General features: G+C 51.5%; 1 pseudogene; it reads left to right on the top strand.

Annotated features, from left to right (window-relative positions):
* LOC141948703 (ras-GEF domain-containing family member 1B-like) overlaps window positions 1-8253 on the top strand; it is a 70310-nt pseudogene extending 62057 nt beyond the window's left edge.
* The last annotated feature ends 9518 nt before the right edge of the window (window positions 8254-17771 follow it).

The raw sequence follows: 17771 nt of genomic DNA on the forward strand, positions 1-17771 counted from the left end.
TGCAGTATGGAATAGAAATGAAAATGATACCAAATTTGATGAGCAAGCTTAGAACTGCTGCGAGATAGCTACAGGGGGCTCTGGACTGTGGAGGTTTGCCTTCACTGTGGGGTGCCAGGAGGAACTTTTCCCTGTACAGCGCTCCTGCACCGTTGCTTTGTGTCTGGGTACTCTTAATAGGAAGACAGGGAACTGCAGTTCAGTTCAAGGAAAAGGAATAATATTGAGGACTCACACCTGTTTGAAAAATACCCACTGGCACAAAAAGAGAGAGCGAGCTGTTTAGCCTGGGCCAGTTGGGTTGGTGGATACAAGGGTGAAATGGCAACAGGGAAGGGTTGTCTACAGTGAAGTTTCTGGCACTGCAGACAGTTTAAACAGTGAAATCATCTATTGAGGGGAAAGGCAAACGTACAAATTGCTAGAAGATGAGCGCTAGGGAGCAGTCTTACTCTGGCAGCAAGCTGTAGATCTTTTCTAGCTCTAGCTTTGAGCTTTTTTGGACTTTGAGGTTTCCTTCAGAAAGACAAAGGGAAAGCAAGCACTGCAGTGAATTGACTTGTGTTACTGTGAACTGCTTGGAACAGTAAATGGCAACTTCCTTGACCTTGCTTTTCTACAGATTGCTTGGATTTGTGTGAGTCATTACCTCGAAGGACACAAAAGAGGCAGTGTTTCTGTCCACTACAGCTCTTCTACTTGTAGCTTCTTAATCCACTTCCCAAATTATCGTGCTCCACTGCTATTAAGAGCTGTCAGTAGGAGTACAACTAAAACCCTTCACCATGCTAACATCAGAAAGTCGTCTTGGGAAAAACCTTGGTGGGGTTATTTTTGTCCCTCTTCTCCCTCAATTTAATTCCATTCCTTCCACTTTTTCCCTCTGTGTCCTGAGAGGTCATCATGCTCATGAGATATTTCTAGATTGTTCTGGTCCCTTTTACCACTTAACTGACCTTTGTTTCAAGGTATATCTGAAACCTTTCCCATCAGCCATTGCCTCCCATTTCCTGATTAGTTCCATATAAACGTTTAGCAGTGGCTTTTTCTGTGAAATACTTGATGGCTGTGTGCAGTCAGACCAAAGCCACATCCCGTAGCCTGATCTCTTTTTCATGTGCAGCCCAACATCGCACTGACCTCTCTTTTTTTTTTCCCCACCATGATATCATATAGTGAGATTGACTGTGGAAACTCATTTAACGTGTGGTATTCCAGATCTAGCAGGTAGTAATGGTACTTCCAATCACTATCCATGTGGGACAGACACAAAGGAGTGACCTTGAGGTGAAGTGTCCCATCACTTTCTCCCATGCTGTCCAATCCTCAGAGATTTTTAAATATAAATAAATATCAGCATTGTCAGTGTGAAAATAGAATAAAAAATAAGACTGTGGGACAAATAAGTGGAAAGGGTCAACCTAATTTAGAGGAAGACTGTATGTTTAGGCTGACTGGGAGCCATACTACAGTCAAATTAGTATCTAAGAGACATATTCAGTGAGTTCATTGGTGTGTTGTTAAATATATATATCTATATATATATATGGAATTAAAGAAATGCCTGAGATGAAGTAATGGCCCAGCAACAAATCCCTGTTATGTGTGCAAAGTGCAGTACGTACTTATCCTCACACACAATGCTTCGAGGTCGCTGCCCCTTTGCTCAAGAGGAGGCTGAAGCTCAAAAGAGCAGAGGGGTGTTGGTTTTGTGGGCTCAGCTACATCTATGAGGTGTGAGAGGAAACTGGCATTTCCTTCTGCCTTTGTGCCAAGAGGGTTTTGCCTCATCACTGGACAGAGGGGATGTTTGTTATGCTGAACTGCTGTTAGACCAGATGTGGGTAACTACCCTGATTTCTTGTTCTGGTTTGGAGGGTATCTGCCAGTTTGCCTTTTCTCCCTGATTTTGTCAGTTCTGGGTTGACATGAACCACAAATTAAGGCGAGGTTTGGGTTTTTTTGTTTTGAAGCTTAACCCACTGGTTACTACGTGATTTCCATCAGTAGCCAGAACTCATCCTGAGTATTTTAGACTTTTTTTTTCATTCTCAGGTGAGGACCAGCTGGGCAAGAAAATGCTTCATAAAGTTCTCTTACATGAAATTTCAAAGAATTTGGAAGGGAGTGGGTCAGTGAAGCAGGTCTCTGTGTGTCACCTAACACCTGTTGATGGAAGTGCAGCACTTGAAGTAATACTTCTGTGTCTTCCTGAGGAAAATGTAGATCCCCTTGTGCTCTTCCCACCCACCCTGGTGAAAAATTATGCCGTGTGTGTTTGTCTAGAAAATCAAAATACATCTAAGCAGAAAGCAATTATTTACCAAGTAACAAGACAAATCCAGCCTTGGTTGAACATAACTGATTTCAAGAATGAATCTGACCCAAGATAGTGCTGTTGTATTTGAGTAAATTTGGAAATCCATGTAAATGGCAGCTTTGGAGGGAATGAGAATTTCATTAGAATATGGGAAACATTCCTGCCTTGGACCGATCACACTGTGCTGTGCTGCCAGTAGGTTTTGGACACTCCTTTTTTCATCCACTTAGGTTTTGCTTTAACGGCTTTAGGATGGTATCTGGAATTTGGAATGGTAACCACCTTAGGGTCAGTTACACAGATCTATCTACTTAAGAGTCAAGTCCTGCTCCTACTTAAATTTGTCCCTCCTGTTAACTTAAACTGCCACAGGGAAAGGCCTGCAAGGTGAAAGAGAGATGTTTGTACTATCTTCTCCTTTTTCTCATATTTACTGCAAGTTTTAATTCTGACTTCAATGAAATTGGTCTTGATTTACTCCAGAGAGAAGCAGGCCCTTTTTTCATCATTGAATGACCATATATTGGTTTTCCTGTGGTCTTAAGCAGGAGAAGATGGGAGTATTTTCATTTCTTGTGTTTTGTCTGGTGATTGTTGGTACTTTTCTTGCAGTAGGTTGTGCATGTCTTTTCTGCTTTTCCTTGAGCTAACCAGGTCACTGTTGAATCTGTGAGACAATCAGTGTTTAAATTCTTGGCTGGATTCCTTTTGGTCTGATGAAATGTTAATATTAGAAACTCACATAGTGGAACGTATCTTAAGTTGGCAACAAATACAGGTATCAGCATCAATCTGTTTTGGTGTTATGCAGACTTTAATACTATCTTTGCACATTTCAAAAATGTCTCCGGATTGTTTCTTGTCGTGACAGATGTATCGGAAGAACGTACAGCAGCTCCTCCAGAACCTGATTCAGAAGCTCACCACTGTTAGCCAGTATGAGGAAGTACTTGCAAAAATTAATGCCACGTCCACAGATCGCCTCACAGTTCTAAAGACCAAGCCCCAGTCCATGCAGAGGGACATAATCACAGTCTGCAATGACCCCTACGTGTTAGCTCAGCAGCTGACACACATAGAGCTTGTAAGTTGTCATACTTCAACCACGATTGCATCCTTCCCCTCTTTCTGAAATGCAGGTTAACATAGTGTATGACTTGGCTGCTTGTGTGCTTTGTTTAGGAGAGACTCAATTATATTGGACCAGAAGAATTTGTCCAGGCGTTTGTGCAAAAGGATCCTTTGGATAATGACAAGGTAATTGGAGCAGATCTGGAGCAGCTCTGAAATGTGGTATTTAACATCCTGGAGCTCAGGTGCCCCATGACCTGGAAGCGAGGTCCGGCAGTAAATGAGAACCAGCAGAAATGAGCTTTATAGTGAAAGTGCTTTAGGATTCCTCTTAAAAATTTGGTTGATGCTTTTTCTTCCTGGAGGACAACTCCTGGTGCTCTAGAACTCAGCCAACAGGTTGACTTGAATTAACACATTTGCTTTTTTTCTGATTTAAGCTAAGTGAGAACTTAATCCTGTGAATGGTTTCTGCAGACCACCTACGTGGTCGACAGCTGGAAAAAGCTGAGTTTAACTTTGGCTTTTGCGTTACTCATTCTCAACATCTGTTCTTCCTTTTAGTAAACTGCACTCTTGCAGCAAACTGGCAAGTGAGTCAATTTGCAGGTGAGCACGCATCACAAGAAGGGGGGCTGTGAGCTCTAGATCTATGTGAGATGAAGGGCAAGGACGCAGGGTTTTTAGCTAACCGTGCTAGAGCTGTCATCTCCTTGAGTGCAGCTTTCAAGATGACTTATGCTCTGTAAATAAACTGTGCCAAAGCCAGGCAGTTAAAACTTGAATTACTGTCCTCCCTAAAACGGACAAACGTAATAGAATGACTCAAGTTTACAATTTGATATTCAGTCAGACAGTCTCTGAAAATGATTTTGTATGTCGATCACTAAAACTGCAGTCTACCCCTTTTTAGGCAATCCTGAGATGTGGTGTGGGAATCAAGATACTACAGAACAAATAACACTGACTAGGAAAGGGAGAATCTGAACATAATGTGCCAGTGGAGTGGGCTGGCCTCTGTTTTCCTTCTGCACTTGCAGAGAGCATAATGTTGTCTCCACTGTATTAATGGGACAGGAGTGAGGACAGACACAGTGCTCATAGTCAAGGAAGCTTTAGCAGATACTTAGCTTTGATTGTTTGCATAAGTCTATCATAAGTCCTGGTAGGATTTACAGCAGGCGATGAATTCTGCACGCCTGCTGGAGTGCTTTACTGCGCCAACGGCTCAGGAAGGAGTTACACGTGCTCAAATACTGTCACTGCTGCTTTCCCTCTCAGGCTTTTTGTCACTTTGGGTAATTGGGTTATTCCTGGTTACTTGATGGTGTTTGGGGATGACAAGGTGGGAAGCCAAAAGGTCTCTCTCAGGAAAAAGATGAAGATTACACTAGAAGTTGCTATTTTTCTTCTGTCTGCAGAGCTGCTACAGAGATCAAAAGACAGACCGGGAATCTGGAAGCCTGTGTGGAATGGTTTAACAGGCTCAGTTACTTGGTTACAACAGAAATCTGTATGGTGAGCAAAGACTTTTTCTGCTAAAAGGTTTAGTCTAATCTAGTTGTCTAAACCTCTGAAGCCTTTTCAGGTGTGGTGCCCTTTCAGTGTGCCCTTTGACTTTTCATTCTCTCAGCTCTTTTTCCCATGTGGATGCAGTCAATGCAGGGCTGAAGAGGAAATAAGTTCCGTGTTTTCGGCATCAAACTCATGCCTCAGCCTTGTTCATCTGACAAAGTGGTGACGTTGTGCTAGGTTAGCCCTTCTTAGCACAGGAGTGTGTCTGGCCTGCTCTTCTCTCCTGTGAATACCCCTTGTGAGTGGAGGCATCTTTTCTCTCCTCTGTGCTGACCCCCTCCTCTGCTCTACTGTTCTTCATACCCTTCTTCTTGGCAGAGTTCTTTGCCTGTTGTCCTTGCTCTCTATCTGCCTGGTATCTGGGTTGTCTTTGTTGTCCTGAAGGCTTCTGGACACAACAGTGTGGTGTCCTCTGCATGTTAAGCACAGTGTGAAGTTGTGGTGTATGTGGAAAAGAGGAACAAGGGTGTTGTTTCTTTTGGGGAGGGGTCAGAGTGCTCTGTTTCCTGCAGAGCGTAACGCTCCAATGGCACGTCCTGCAACCTGTGAAGAAGAAGCAGAGAGCAAGAGTGATAGAATATTTCATTGATGTGGCACAGGAATGTTTTAACATTGGCAACTTCAACTCCTTAATGGCTATTATTTGTCAGTACGTGTCCTGAGGTGTTTCGTCCTTGTTTGAATCCAGATAAAGGAAGCGCGGTGCTTTACACAAAAGTCTGCCCCTTAGCATGCTCGGCTGTGTGAAGTGGGGAGGGGAAGTGGTGGAGAACTGCTCAACAGTATTGTAGTGTGATGTGTGTCAGAAAGTATTTACTGCCATCGTGTAAATTACAGAAAAACAAAGTTTTCATTGCAGCTGTTCAGAGATCTAAATCCACACTTTTTGAAACCAACTTTAGTGCTCAATTGGAATAGAAACTCTTCCTGTGAGATGGAGGGTTGATATCTTCCATCCTTTCTATCACACCATATATATCATAGTGGTTTAAAAATTCCACACCTTTTTATATCTAATAGGAAAATATTGGGAATATTTTTTTAATGTGAAATGTGAAAACTTTGTAGATGTGTGTAGTTTTCAATGAAAGACATGAGAGATGGTGTTGAGAACTCACTTGTGCTTTTCTACTGTATATTCATGTTTTATCAAACCCACATTAAATAATGTCAGAGCATTTTATTAGAGCTTTCATTGTGTAAGAGATGTTGATTTTGTTTCCAAAGTTGTTTTTAACGTTGAAATTTCAAGAAAATGATGAGTTTGATTTCTGAGTAGCTGTGTTGAAAATAATTATTATTGTTAATAGCTCCTTTACTTCAGAAATACTTACTGCCCTAAGCTACTTGAAAGATTTTTTTTTCTTTAAATATTCCTACAAGTTCTTTCTCTTATCTTAAGCTGGCATGAACATGAGTCCTGGGTCTCGGTTAAAGAAAACTTGGGCAAAAGTAAAGACAGCCAAATCTGATATTCTTGAGGTAAGTCTGGCCAATATTTGGACACGGGGCTGTTAATAGCATTTTACTTTTAACTGCTCTAAAATGCAAGTTTGACTTCATTATGACATGTGTCATTAGTATGTTTGTGTTCTTAACGGAAATTCTAGAAGATATAATAAGAATTGTTCAGCTGAGTTGTGCTCTTTTGATTTGGAAGAAGGAAATTGAAGTAATTAATTCCCAAACCCACCTCCTAAGAATTATTTTTTAAAAAATAATAAAAATGTAGGTAACCTCTTGAAAGGGAGATGTATTTGAGGGGGATGGTGTGGGTGCCTTTGAAAATCGAGGTGAGCTGTAAGGCGGCTGCCTTGCCCTGTCAGCGAAATTTGTCGTGAAGTCATTGATTGCCAGTTACCTTCAGGTAGTAAAGACCTTTGTCAAAGATCAGACAGGTGCAGCAGTGGAGGAGTCTGTGATTTACCCAACAGGTTATTTACCAAGAAGTTAATTATCCTGCTGTAAATGGTGATTTGTTAATTCAGGTTATTTATTAGTAAGATAAAGGAAATGTAACGTTTTGTGCTTGACACAAGCATGAAATGTTTATTAATATCGTCAGGAGATTTGACTTGTCTTTTGACAACAGATTAAAACTGGGTGGCTGTAGCCACCTCACACTTCCTTCCCCCGCCCTTGGGTGGGAAGCAGCCTTCCTTGTGCCAAGGGTAGCTGCACAGCTCGGGAAGTTGCTCTTAAGATTACAGCCCTGTTTCATTCAACCTTATCACACAGGCTGGGCTTTGCTGGTTAAGGACATGCTTTGCGAGCCGTGCGGTCATCCCAGTCACTGAGGTGCAGCAGTCAGTCGTGGAGCAATGAGGCCACTAACAGCTTTAGGTCTCTGATCTTACTTTGACATTACAATTGAATCAGCTCTGAGAAACCTGCGTACTAGGAAGAGCAGAATATTAGTGCCAAGACCCATTGTTGTCTTAGTTTCGTGATTTTGGCTTTTGAATTAAAGCTGAGCTACCTTCTTTGTGGAGAGAGAAAGAAGGTCCATGAAGCCTTGCCTTTGCTTTCCTGCCCCTGACTTGGATTGGATCCCTTGTTGTGCTGAGTGAACATTTGTTAAAACAAGGTTCCCTTCTGATCGAGTGAGCAGATGAAAAGATACTGCAGTCCTCTAAAGGGCTGTATTTGTGGTGCTCTTCAGCAGACCTCTTGCTTTTAAAAATAGTTGCTCAAGTGAAAAAGAATTGTGTGTGGTGATGACACTGGCTCATTATTTACATTTTTTCATGCCTTGTAGCATCAGATGGACCCTTCTAGCAATTTCTATAATTACCGAACTCCCTGCGTGGAGCCGCTCAAAGGTCCCTGACAGCTCATAGCAATAGAGAGAAGGTATGTTTGCAAATGATTTGGCAGTGGGCAAAAATGAAATGTGCTTGTGTCCTGGTTCAGCCAGGATAGGGTTAAGTTTCCCCAGCAGTGGGGGGAAGCTCTAGCCGGGTTCTTCAATACCATGCTGACATCTGCCACATCCCCTACCATGCACCAGCCTCCGGGAAGATCGAGCACTACAATGGACTGTTAAAAACTACACTGAGAGCAATGGGGGGTGGAACCTTCAAACACTGGGACACACATCTGACAAAGGCCACTTGGTTAGTCAACACGAGAGGATCTGCCAATCGAGCTGGTCCGGCTCAGTCAAAACTTCCACGTGTTGTGGACGGGGATAGAGTCCCTGTGGTGCGCATGAGGGACCTGCTGGGAAAAATGGTCTGGGTTAGTCCTGCGCCGGGCAAAGGCAAACCCATCCATGGGATTGCTTTTGCTCAGGGACCTGGGTGCACCTGGTGGGTGATGCAGAAGGATGGAGAGGTCCGATGGGTACCACAAGGGGACTTGATTGTGGGTGAAAACACACCGTGAGTTATACTGAGCTTTTGTTAATTTTTCTTTGTCAATGCTAATTGCTAAGTGGCAGCTGGATGTGACGCACATGGTATAGAATAAAGGGGTGGATTATGTCCTGGTTTAGCCAGGATAGGGTTGAGTTTCCCCAGCAGTGGGAGGGAGCTCTAGCCGGGTTATTCATTACCATGCTGACATCAGGTCCGGGTGCCCAAGCACGGGAAGGTTGGCAGTCGCCCTTTTTGTGAGGTCGCCTCTCTCACTGCTGTATCGGTACATCTCCTGCTCTGTTCATTGTTATCACTGTTATTGTTATTGTTGTTGTTTGTTTTGTTGTTGTTACACTGTTGTATTAAACGTCTCCTTATCTCAGCCCCAGGCTTTGTATTTCACTCCCTGCCCCGTCTGGTCAGAGGGTGGGGGAGAGGCAGTGGCAGCATGGTCTCAGGTCCCAGCAGGGCCTAAACCACCACACTGGGACATAGTGGGGGCACGGGGAGGGCTACTGGGATGTACTGCAGGGCACTGGGACATACTGGGATATATTGGGAGCCCTAGGAGAGTCACTGGCACATAGTGGGGGGCACTGGGAGGGTCCCTGAGATGTACTGGGGGGCACTGGGACATACTGGGGCACACTGAGGGGGTTACTGGGATGCATTGCAGGGCACTGGGACATACTGGGATAATTGGGGAGTGCTAGGAGAGTTATTGGGATATACTGGGGGCCACTGGGATGGTTACTGGGACGTAGTACAGGGCACTGGCACATACTGGGATATATTGGGGAGTGGTAGGATAGTCACTGGGACATACTGGGGGCATTGGGAGTGTTACTGGAATGTATTGTAGGGCACTGGGACATACTGGCGTGCACTGGGGTGGATACTGGGACATACTGTAGGTTACTGGGACGTACTGGGATATATTAGGGAGTGCTAAGAGGGTCACTGGGACATACTGGGGGGCACTAGGTGTCGCGGTTGATAGTATTGACACGGTGATGGTTTAGCAGGAAATCTGGATTTATTAATAACTAACAGCAATTTATCATTACAAAATAATTCAGAGATGCTGAAAGAAAGAAAAGCGACTGATTCACAGACTCTGAACTGCCCAGATTCACACTCCCTCCCTCACCGGTGCCTTCACTGACCCATCGATCCCTGCGCATCCACCAACGGACAGACACCCGGAAACGAGGGTCCGTCCCCCCATGAGCAGAGACCGAGCGGGTGACAGAGCAGCGAGCTCAGAGAACATTTCCCTCCTCTCGAGGGCAGAGCCAATCCTCCCGAGGCCTCAGCATTCCCCCGCGGGCCATCCCTGAGCCCCGAGCGGGGGCACCTCGCCCCGGCCTGCCCTCAGCTCTGGCAGCAGACGACACCTCCAGGGTTTGGTCCCTGCGAGGCTCCAGCTCAGGGCAGATGCTGGTCACAGGCCGCTGGGATCCAGGGGAGCTCCAAGGGTCTCCCTGGGGGGCGCAGTTTAGAGGGTCCAAGATCATTGACTTTTGCCAGGTCCCTTCTGGTGCCGCCCAGCAGCTGCACAAGAACTTGGTGAATGTGCAGCTCTGTTCTTGTTCCCATCTGGCTCCACCCCAGCCCAGGTGTGCCCGGCCCTGAGGAGATGAGGGGCCATTAGAGCCGATCCCCAGCAGGCGGGAGGGCAGGAGCCAGGCTCGGTGACATTCTCAGTCCTTATCTCCACAGATGGGGCACAGCTGGGGGAGGTGGGGGGAATCACACCCAGCATCAAGCACCTGACCAGGAGGGGCAGGGAGGGGTGAGAATTGCACCCCCACACCCAGTTATCCCAGTTGTTGAGACAGGAGACAGCAACAATCAGTCACAAACGAGCTGCCAGAGCATCACAGGAGCTCATGGCACTGGCACCAAGTCCAAGTGCGCTCTCTGCCAGCCCCGTGCCCTGTCCCTGCGCCAGCCCCCCACTGCAGAGGATTCCCTCGGACCAACGGGATCGAGCAGCTCCCCACCCCTGCCCCTTCCCTGCTCCCAATGAACACCGCCCCAGCACACCCGCTCCTCTGAGCTCCTCACCCAGCGCAGAGCCCAGCCAGTGCCCCAGGAACAGCACTGCGATGGTTCCAGCAGCGTCACCGCCGTCCCTCTGCAGGACGGGCCGTGGCCTTGGGTGAGCCGCGGCTGATGGCATCGAGGGACTCCTGGTGTGGGGCTCTGCCTGGCTTTTGGAAGGACAGAGGGCAAGAGGCTGATCCAGGGTAATTCAGGTGGTGTAACAGAAGGAAAATAGCCCCCTTCGAACCACATTAACACTTCATATTTAAAGTCACGTGGGTTGTTTGGTTTTAAATTATCCTACTCAGGCCTGAACGCTCAGGCCAGCAAAACCCCTCTGCACCCCACAGCTTGTTCCCCTCAGACAGCCCCAGAGCACCTTTCACAGCAATAACTGATTGCCGCGGTTCTCCAGAAGCACTTTTGCTCTGAGGCTCACGACATCACCCTAGAGAGTCACTATAGCTGATAACAAAGGGGTCCCACCGCCCCGCGTACCCGGGGGGGCGGGCAGGGCCGGGCAGCGATCCCCGCTCCAACCATCCGCTGCCCTCCCCGCTCTCTCCTGCAGCGGGGCAAGAAAACCCAACCCCAGCACCGGGAAAGCGCTGCCCGGAGCGGGAGCAGCAGTTCAGTTCCCCCCGGCCCCGAACTCACAGACACGCCTGCAACGAACTTTGTACTTCTACCTGCCCCCCCGCGGCACCTCCACTCGCGGCCGTCACCGAGGGCACGGACGGGGCGTGTGGCGGCACCGGCACCGGCTGCCCGAGCGACGGCGGGGCGGAAGGGCCGTGCCGGGGGCGGGGAACAAGCTTCCCCGAGCGCGCTGAGCCCGGCTCCAAGAGCCTCGGCTGGCGCCTCGACGGCCCCAGCTGTCCCAGCGGGCTGTCCCCGACCTCCCCGTGCAGGACGGGCTGCGGCACCAGGGACCAATCCCGGGACAGGCAGCGCCGTCGGCCTTCAATCCCGGGGCGGGCAGCGCCGTCGGGGTCCGGTCCCGGGAACGCCAGGGAGGCACCGGGTTCTATCCCGGGGCGGGCAGCGCCGTCGGGGTCCGGTCCCTGGGCGAGCTGGGAAGCACCGGGGACCGGTGCCGGGGCTGGTAGCGCGGCACCGGGTTTCGGTCCCGGGAGGGGCAGCGAGGAACCGGGGGCGGTCCCGGCACAGGCAGCGCCGTCGGGCTTCGATCCTGGGGTGGGCAGCGCCGTCGAGGTCCGGTCCCGGCAGCGCAGTACCGGGGGCCGGTCCCGGGGCGGGTAGCGCGGCACCGGGGGCCGGTCCAGGGGAGGGCAGCGAGGTACCGGCGGCCGGTCCTGGGGCGGGCAGCGCGGCACCGGGAGCCGGTCCCGGGGCGGGCTGGGAGGCACCGGGGGCCGGTCGCGGGGTGGGCAGAGAGGCACCGGTGGCGGTGCCGGTGCCAGCAGCGAGGCACCGGGGGCGGTCCTAGGGCGGGCTGGGAGGCACCGGGGGCCGGTGCCGGGACGGGCAGCGGCGTCGGGTTCCGGTCCCGGAGCGGGAAGCGAGGCAAAAGGGTTCGGTCCCGAGGCGGGCAACAAGGCACTGGAGGCTTGTCCCGGGGCGGGCAGGGCCGTCGGGGTCCGGTCTCGGGGCGGGCTGGGAGGCATCGGGGGCGGTCCCGGGGCGGGTAGCGCGGCACCGGGGGCCGGTCCAGGGGAGGGCAGCGAGGTACCGGCGGCCGGTCCTGGGGCGGGCAGCGCGGCACCGGGAGCCGGTCCCGGGGCGGGCTGGGAGGCACCGGGAGCGGTCCCGGGGCGGGCTGGGAGGCACCGCGGCCGGTACCTGGGCGGGCAGCGCCGTCGAGGTACGGTCCCGGCAGCGAGGTACCGGCGGCCGGTCCTGGGTCGCGCAGAGAGGCACCGGGGGCGGTGCCGGGGTGGGCTTGGAGGCACCGGGGTCCAGAACCGGGGCGAGCAGAAAGGCACCGGAGGCTGGTCCCGGGACGGGCAGCGAAGCACCGGGTTTCGGTCCCGAGGCGGGCATGGAGGCGCCGGAGGCTTGTCCCGGGGCGGGCAGCGCCGTGGGAGCCCGATGCCAGGGCGGGCAGCGCGGCACCGGGGACCGGTCCCGGGGCGGGCAGCGAGGTACTGGCGGTCGGTCCCGGGGCGGGCTGCGCGGCACCGGGAGCCGGTCCCGGGGCGGGCATGGAGGCAGCGGGGTCAGTTCCTGGGCGGGCAGCGCCGTCGAGGTACGGTCCCGGCAGCGCAGCTCCGGGGACCGGTCGCGGGGCGGGCTGGGAGGCACCAGGGACCGGTGCCGGGGCGGGTAGCGCGGCACCGGGGTCCAGAACGGGGGCGGGCAGAGAGGCACCGGCGGCCGGTCCCGGGGCGGGCTGGGAGGCATCGGGGGCGGTCCCCGAGCGGGTAGCGCGGTACCGGGGGCCGGTTCCGGGGCGGGCTGGGAGGCACCGGGGGACCGGTCCCGGGGCGGGCAGCGAGGCACCGGGGCCGGTTCCTGGACAGGCAGCGCCGTCAAGGTCCGGTCCCGGCAGCGCGGGACCGGGGACTGGTCCCAGGGCGGGCAGCGAGGTACCGTCGGTCGGTCCCGGGGCGGGCTGGGAGGCACCGGCGGCCGGTCCCGGGTCGGGCTGGGAGGCACCGGGAGCGGTCCCGGGGCGGTCTGGGAGGCACCGGGGACCGGTGCCGGGGCGGGCAGCACCGTCGGAGCCCGGTGCCTGGGCGGGCAGGGCCGTCGAGGTTCAGTGCCGGGGCGGGCAGCGCGGCACCGGTGTCCGGTCCCGGGGCGGACAGCGCCGTCGAGGTCCGGTGCCGGGGCGGGCAGGGAGGTACCGGGGCTGGTTCCTGGGCGGGCAGCGCCGTCGAGGTACGGTCCCGGCAGCGCGGCACCGGGGACTGGTCCCGGGGCGGGCTGGGAGGCACTGGGGACCGGTGCCGGGGTGGGTAGCGCGGCACCGGGGTCCAGAACCGGGGCGAGAAGAGAGGCACCAGGGGCTGGTCCCGGGACGGGCAGCGAGGCACCGGAGGCCTGTCCCGGGGCGGGCAGCGCCGTCGGAGCCCGGTCCCGGGGCGGGCAGGGCCTTCGATGTCAGGTGTCGGGGCGGGCAGCGCGGCACCGGTGTCCAGAACCGGGGCGAGCAGAGAGGCACCGGGGACTGGTCCCGGGACGGGCAGCGAAGCACCGGGTTTCGGTCCCGGGACGGGTAGCGAGGCACGGGGGCGGTGCCAGGGCGGGCTGGGAGGCACTGGGGTCTGGTCCCGGGGCGGGCATGGGGGCACCGGGGGCCAGTGCCGGGACGGGCAGCGTCATCGAGTTGCGGTCCCGGGGCGGGCAGCGAGGCACCGGGGTTCGGTCCCGAGGCGGGCATGGAGGCACCGGAGGCTTGTCCCGGGGTGGGCAGCGCCGTCGGAGCCCGGTGCCGGGGCGGGCAGGGCCGTCGAGGTCCGGTGCCGGGGCGGGTAGCGCGGCACCGGTGTCCGGTCCCGGGGCGGGCAGGGAGGCACCGGGGCCGATTCCTGGGCGGGCAGCGCCGTCGTGGTCTGGTCCGGGGAGCGCGGCACCAGGGGCGGTGCCGGGGCGGGTAGCGCGGCACCGGTGTTCAGTCCCGGGGCGGGCAGCGTGGTACCGGGGGCGGTCCCGGGGTGGGCTGGGAGGCACCGGGGTCGGTTCCTGGGCGGGCAGCGCCGTCGAGGTACGGTCCTGGCAGCGCAGCACCGGTGTCCGGTCCCGGGGAGGGCAGCGAGGTACCGGCGGCCGGTTCCGGGGCGCGCAGAGAGGCACCGGGGGCGGTGCCGGGACGGGCTGGGATGCACCGGGAGCGGTCCCAGGCCGGGCACGAGGCACCGGGGTCCGGTCCCGGGGCGGGCAGCAAGGTACCGGCGGCCGGTCCTGGGATGGGTAGCGCGGCACCGGGGTCCAGAAGCGGGGCGAGAAGAGAGGCACCGGGGGCTGGTCCCGGGGCGGGCAGCGAGGCACCTGAAGTGCTAAGGCTTGGACAATAAGCCCAAGCCAGAGCTGACCTATAGATGAATCCTGTACATTTTATAACTGATAACCATTGTGCTAACAGGTGTTATACTAAGTTATAGCAAACCAACTGTTCTGATGTAAAAGGTGGGAATACTGAGGCCTGAGCAACAGGCCCTGAACTGAAACTGCTAACTCCGTATGTAGTCATTAGTGAAATATGCATAGAAGATGTAGCTTAAACAGCATAAAACATGTCTATCCTGAATGTATCTTTATCTTTCTTTATGTGTGAGCAAGATAACAAGGCCACAGAAACAGTTGTCTGGCCTTGTGACCTTGCTCATAAATTAACTAGATAAGCAGGGAAACTCCCTTAGCTTCTCCCTTAAGCCCTGGCCAGGCTCTGGGGGGAACCTAACGTGAGATGAAAACCAGACGTTTCCGCTTAAAACAAAGGTGTCAGCTATTCTGGCTTACTGATTTTTAGGTATATAAGGCTGGGCCCGCTCACAGCGACTTTGGAAGCCTCACCTATGGGTGGACGCACTGCGTAGGATTTCCCACTTGCCGGGAAAGGTTCTCCAAATCCTCGCTGTAACCGGGGCTGCCCAGCGACTGCGGATCTGGATGGTGGTAACGGGTGCAAGTGGTGATGGATCTTTCTTAATCACTGTTGTCTCTCTCTCAAGTAGTAATGATTTGATGCATTACCCTGTATTTTCCTATTTGTTTAAGTGCACTATTCTGTCTTTTCTTACTGTATGTTTTCTGTATTATTCTGTTACATTATTTAGTTATTTCTAGTAAATACGCCTGCTCTTTTCACTCTGGTGTCTGAGTTTAATTGATATCCCTGATCAGCAAAACATAAATTGGTGTCAGAAGTGGGATCTGACAAAAATGCCATTATTTAAAGTAACCATTGGATGTTTTAAATTGTATGAAAAAGTACCTATTGAAAAAGGAAAAGAAACTACAAATTGAAATAAACGAGGGTGGATTTTGTTAACTGCATGTATAAAACAACACCAGAGTAAAGAGAGGCTGTTGTTAGAGCGCTCCCAGATGGAGCAACAGATATGTGATTTGCAGAGTCAAATAGTGATGTTGCAATGCCAGAATAAGTTGCTTGCTGATATATAAGCTGGATACTTATCAGACAGTGGTGGAGAAAGTTGCGGTGCGAGTAGCACAATATAAGTATAGGAAAAGGAGAAACTGTAAGAAAGTGCATGCGGTGATTGCAGAAGCGGGTGTGCAGTGGGATCCTGGTAGAGATCCTAATAGTGGGCAAGCTGTGAGGAAGGATATGATAGAGGATCATACACAGTATGAAGTAAATGATATAATTGAAAGATTTAAGCAGAGACCGGGGGAATCCTTGCTCTCTTGGATGGTGCGTTTGCAGGATCAGGGAGTGGCAGGGGTAACCCTAGACGCAGGAGATTCTAAAAGGTTTTTGATTTTAAGTTCAAATTCTTTTGTGCAGGATGCATTTCAAAACAACACTCAGGATATTAATTTGTTAACACTGGCTGCTCTGGGATGTAATACCAAATATCCTCCAGAGAATGATTGGCTGGCATCTGACCGGCAGTGGTATACTTTGCGAGCTTGTATACAGCGGATGAAAGAGGAAGGGATGAAAGCAGCTATTTTTGTAGGAGACGCTGACTTTATGATGTGGCATCCTTTGTCGGTCACTATGAGAAACAGAGTGATTCAAACCGTTCCACTGGCATATAAAAATGTAATTATGCCCCTTTGCATTAATGAAATGGGGGATCCCCTCGATGAAGTAATAGAAAAAGTGCAACAGTTACGTGACCTTGAAGAGTGGGGCCCCCGAGGGAGTGCAGGGAATCGAGATACTGGAGACAGCCCTAAAGGCAGCGAAAACAGGATTTCTCGTACGGAAATGTTTACGGCTTTGTTAAAAGACAGCATGTCTCATGAAAAAATTTATGGTGTTCCAACTAACGAGCCGTGGCGAATATATACACAGAGAGGGCTGAATAAACCTAGCAAGAGAGTGCAGAGTGCTAAAACTAAGAATCCAGGGACAACTCAGCCTACAGCACCCCTTCTCGAACCTCAACGGGACCCTCCATCTGCCCACGGGGGGCCCCCCGTGAGTGGATCACTGGTTCCGGGGGTGAAAGAGGATTGGGCAGCATTTTCTGACTTCCCTTTGCAGGAGGCAAGTGAGGTGAATCAATATTATAATATAATATAATATTATAATCAGCACATATGAATTAATGGCCAAGCTCCAGGGCAGTGGGTGCAGAAGGACCGATGGCCCCATGTAGAACTTAAAGTTGTTTCGGTTTTTTTTGGTTTTTTTGTTTTTTTTTTTCTCCTTTTGTTGTTGTTTGTTTTTTATTGAGGACAACCGGTCCCCACAAACTATAAATACCCTAATTGAGACTGGAGCAGAGGCCTCCTTAATATATGGGAATGCCAGGAAATTTAAAAGACAACCTGTAATTATTACAGGTTTGGGAGGAAAATAAATTAAAACTGTACAAACACAAATGGAAATGAAAACAGGAAACCTCCAAAAATTATTATATTCAGTCACGATTGTCCCCATTCCTGAATATAAAATCATTATAGACATTCTAAAAAGACTAACTTTAAATCTTTTTGATAGTCAGTATCAATTTGGAGTTAAACCCTGTATTAGTACCAGACCTGTTACGGTCAGCAAAGTAAAAAAAATGCCTCCTCAGCAGATCCTGGCTGCAACTAAGTTAGTTACAATGAGGCAATATAGAATTCTGGGAGGACATGAAGAGATATCACAGACAATTAGAGATTTATTAGATGTAGAAGTTTTGAGGTGGCAGTCCGGTGTGGCCTGTCAAGAAAAGTGATGGATCCTAGAGAATGACAGTGGATTTTAGAGAAGTAAACAAACATACTGCACTGCTTGCAGCAGCTGTGCCAGACACTGTCACTTTAATAGAAGAAGTTCAGAAACATCCAGGAACTGGATACGCTGTAATAGATTTAACTAGTGCATTTTTTACTATCCCAATTGCAGAAAAGCATTTGCTTTCACAAGGGTGGCTGCACAGCCCCACTATCTGTTATAGAATTGTAGCTGAACACTTAGATGAAATACAGCTGCCTCCTCACACACAATTAAGCCACTATATAGATGATATTTTGATTCAAGGAAATGATGAGGAGGAAATACAACAAGTTCTTGAATTAGTGGTAGATCATATGAAACAGAAGGGTTGGGAAATTAACTCTGCAAAAATCCAAGGACCGTCTCAGACAGTGAAGTTTCTGGGAATTCAGTGGCATTGCGGGCATCAAGCCAGCCCCACATGGCCCTGACCACCCCAGAAATCCATCTTATTTTCCAGGACAACCTGTCTTAGTCGAACTCCCCACGGTGGGAGCAGTACCATTGGTATTGGATACCCAAGTAAACA

This window comes from Strix uralensis, chromosome 12 (genome assembly GCF_047716275.1).
Source record: "Strix uralensis isolate ZFMK-TIS-50842 chromosome 12, bStrUra1, whole genome shotgun sequence".
Classification (NCBI taxonomy): Eukaryota; Metazoa; Chordata; class Aves; order Strigiformes; family Strigidae; genus Strix; species Strix uralensis.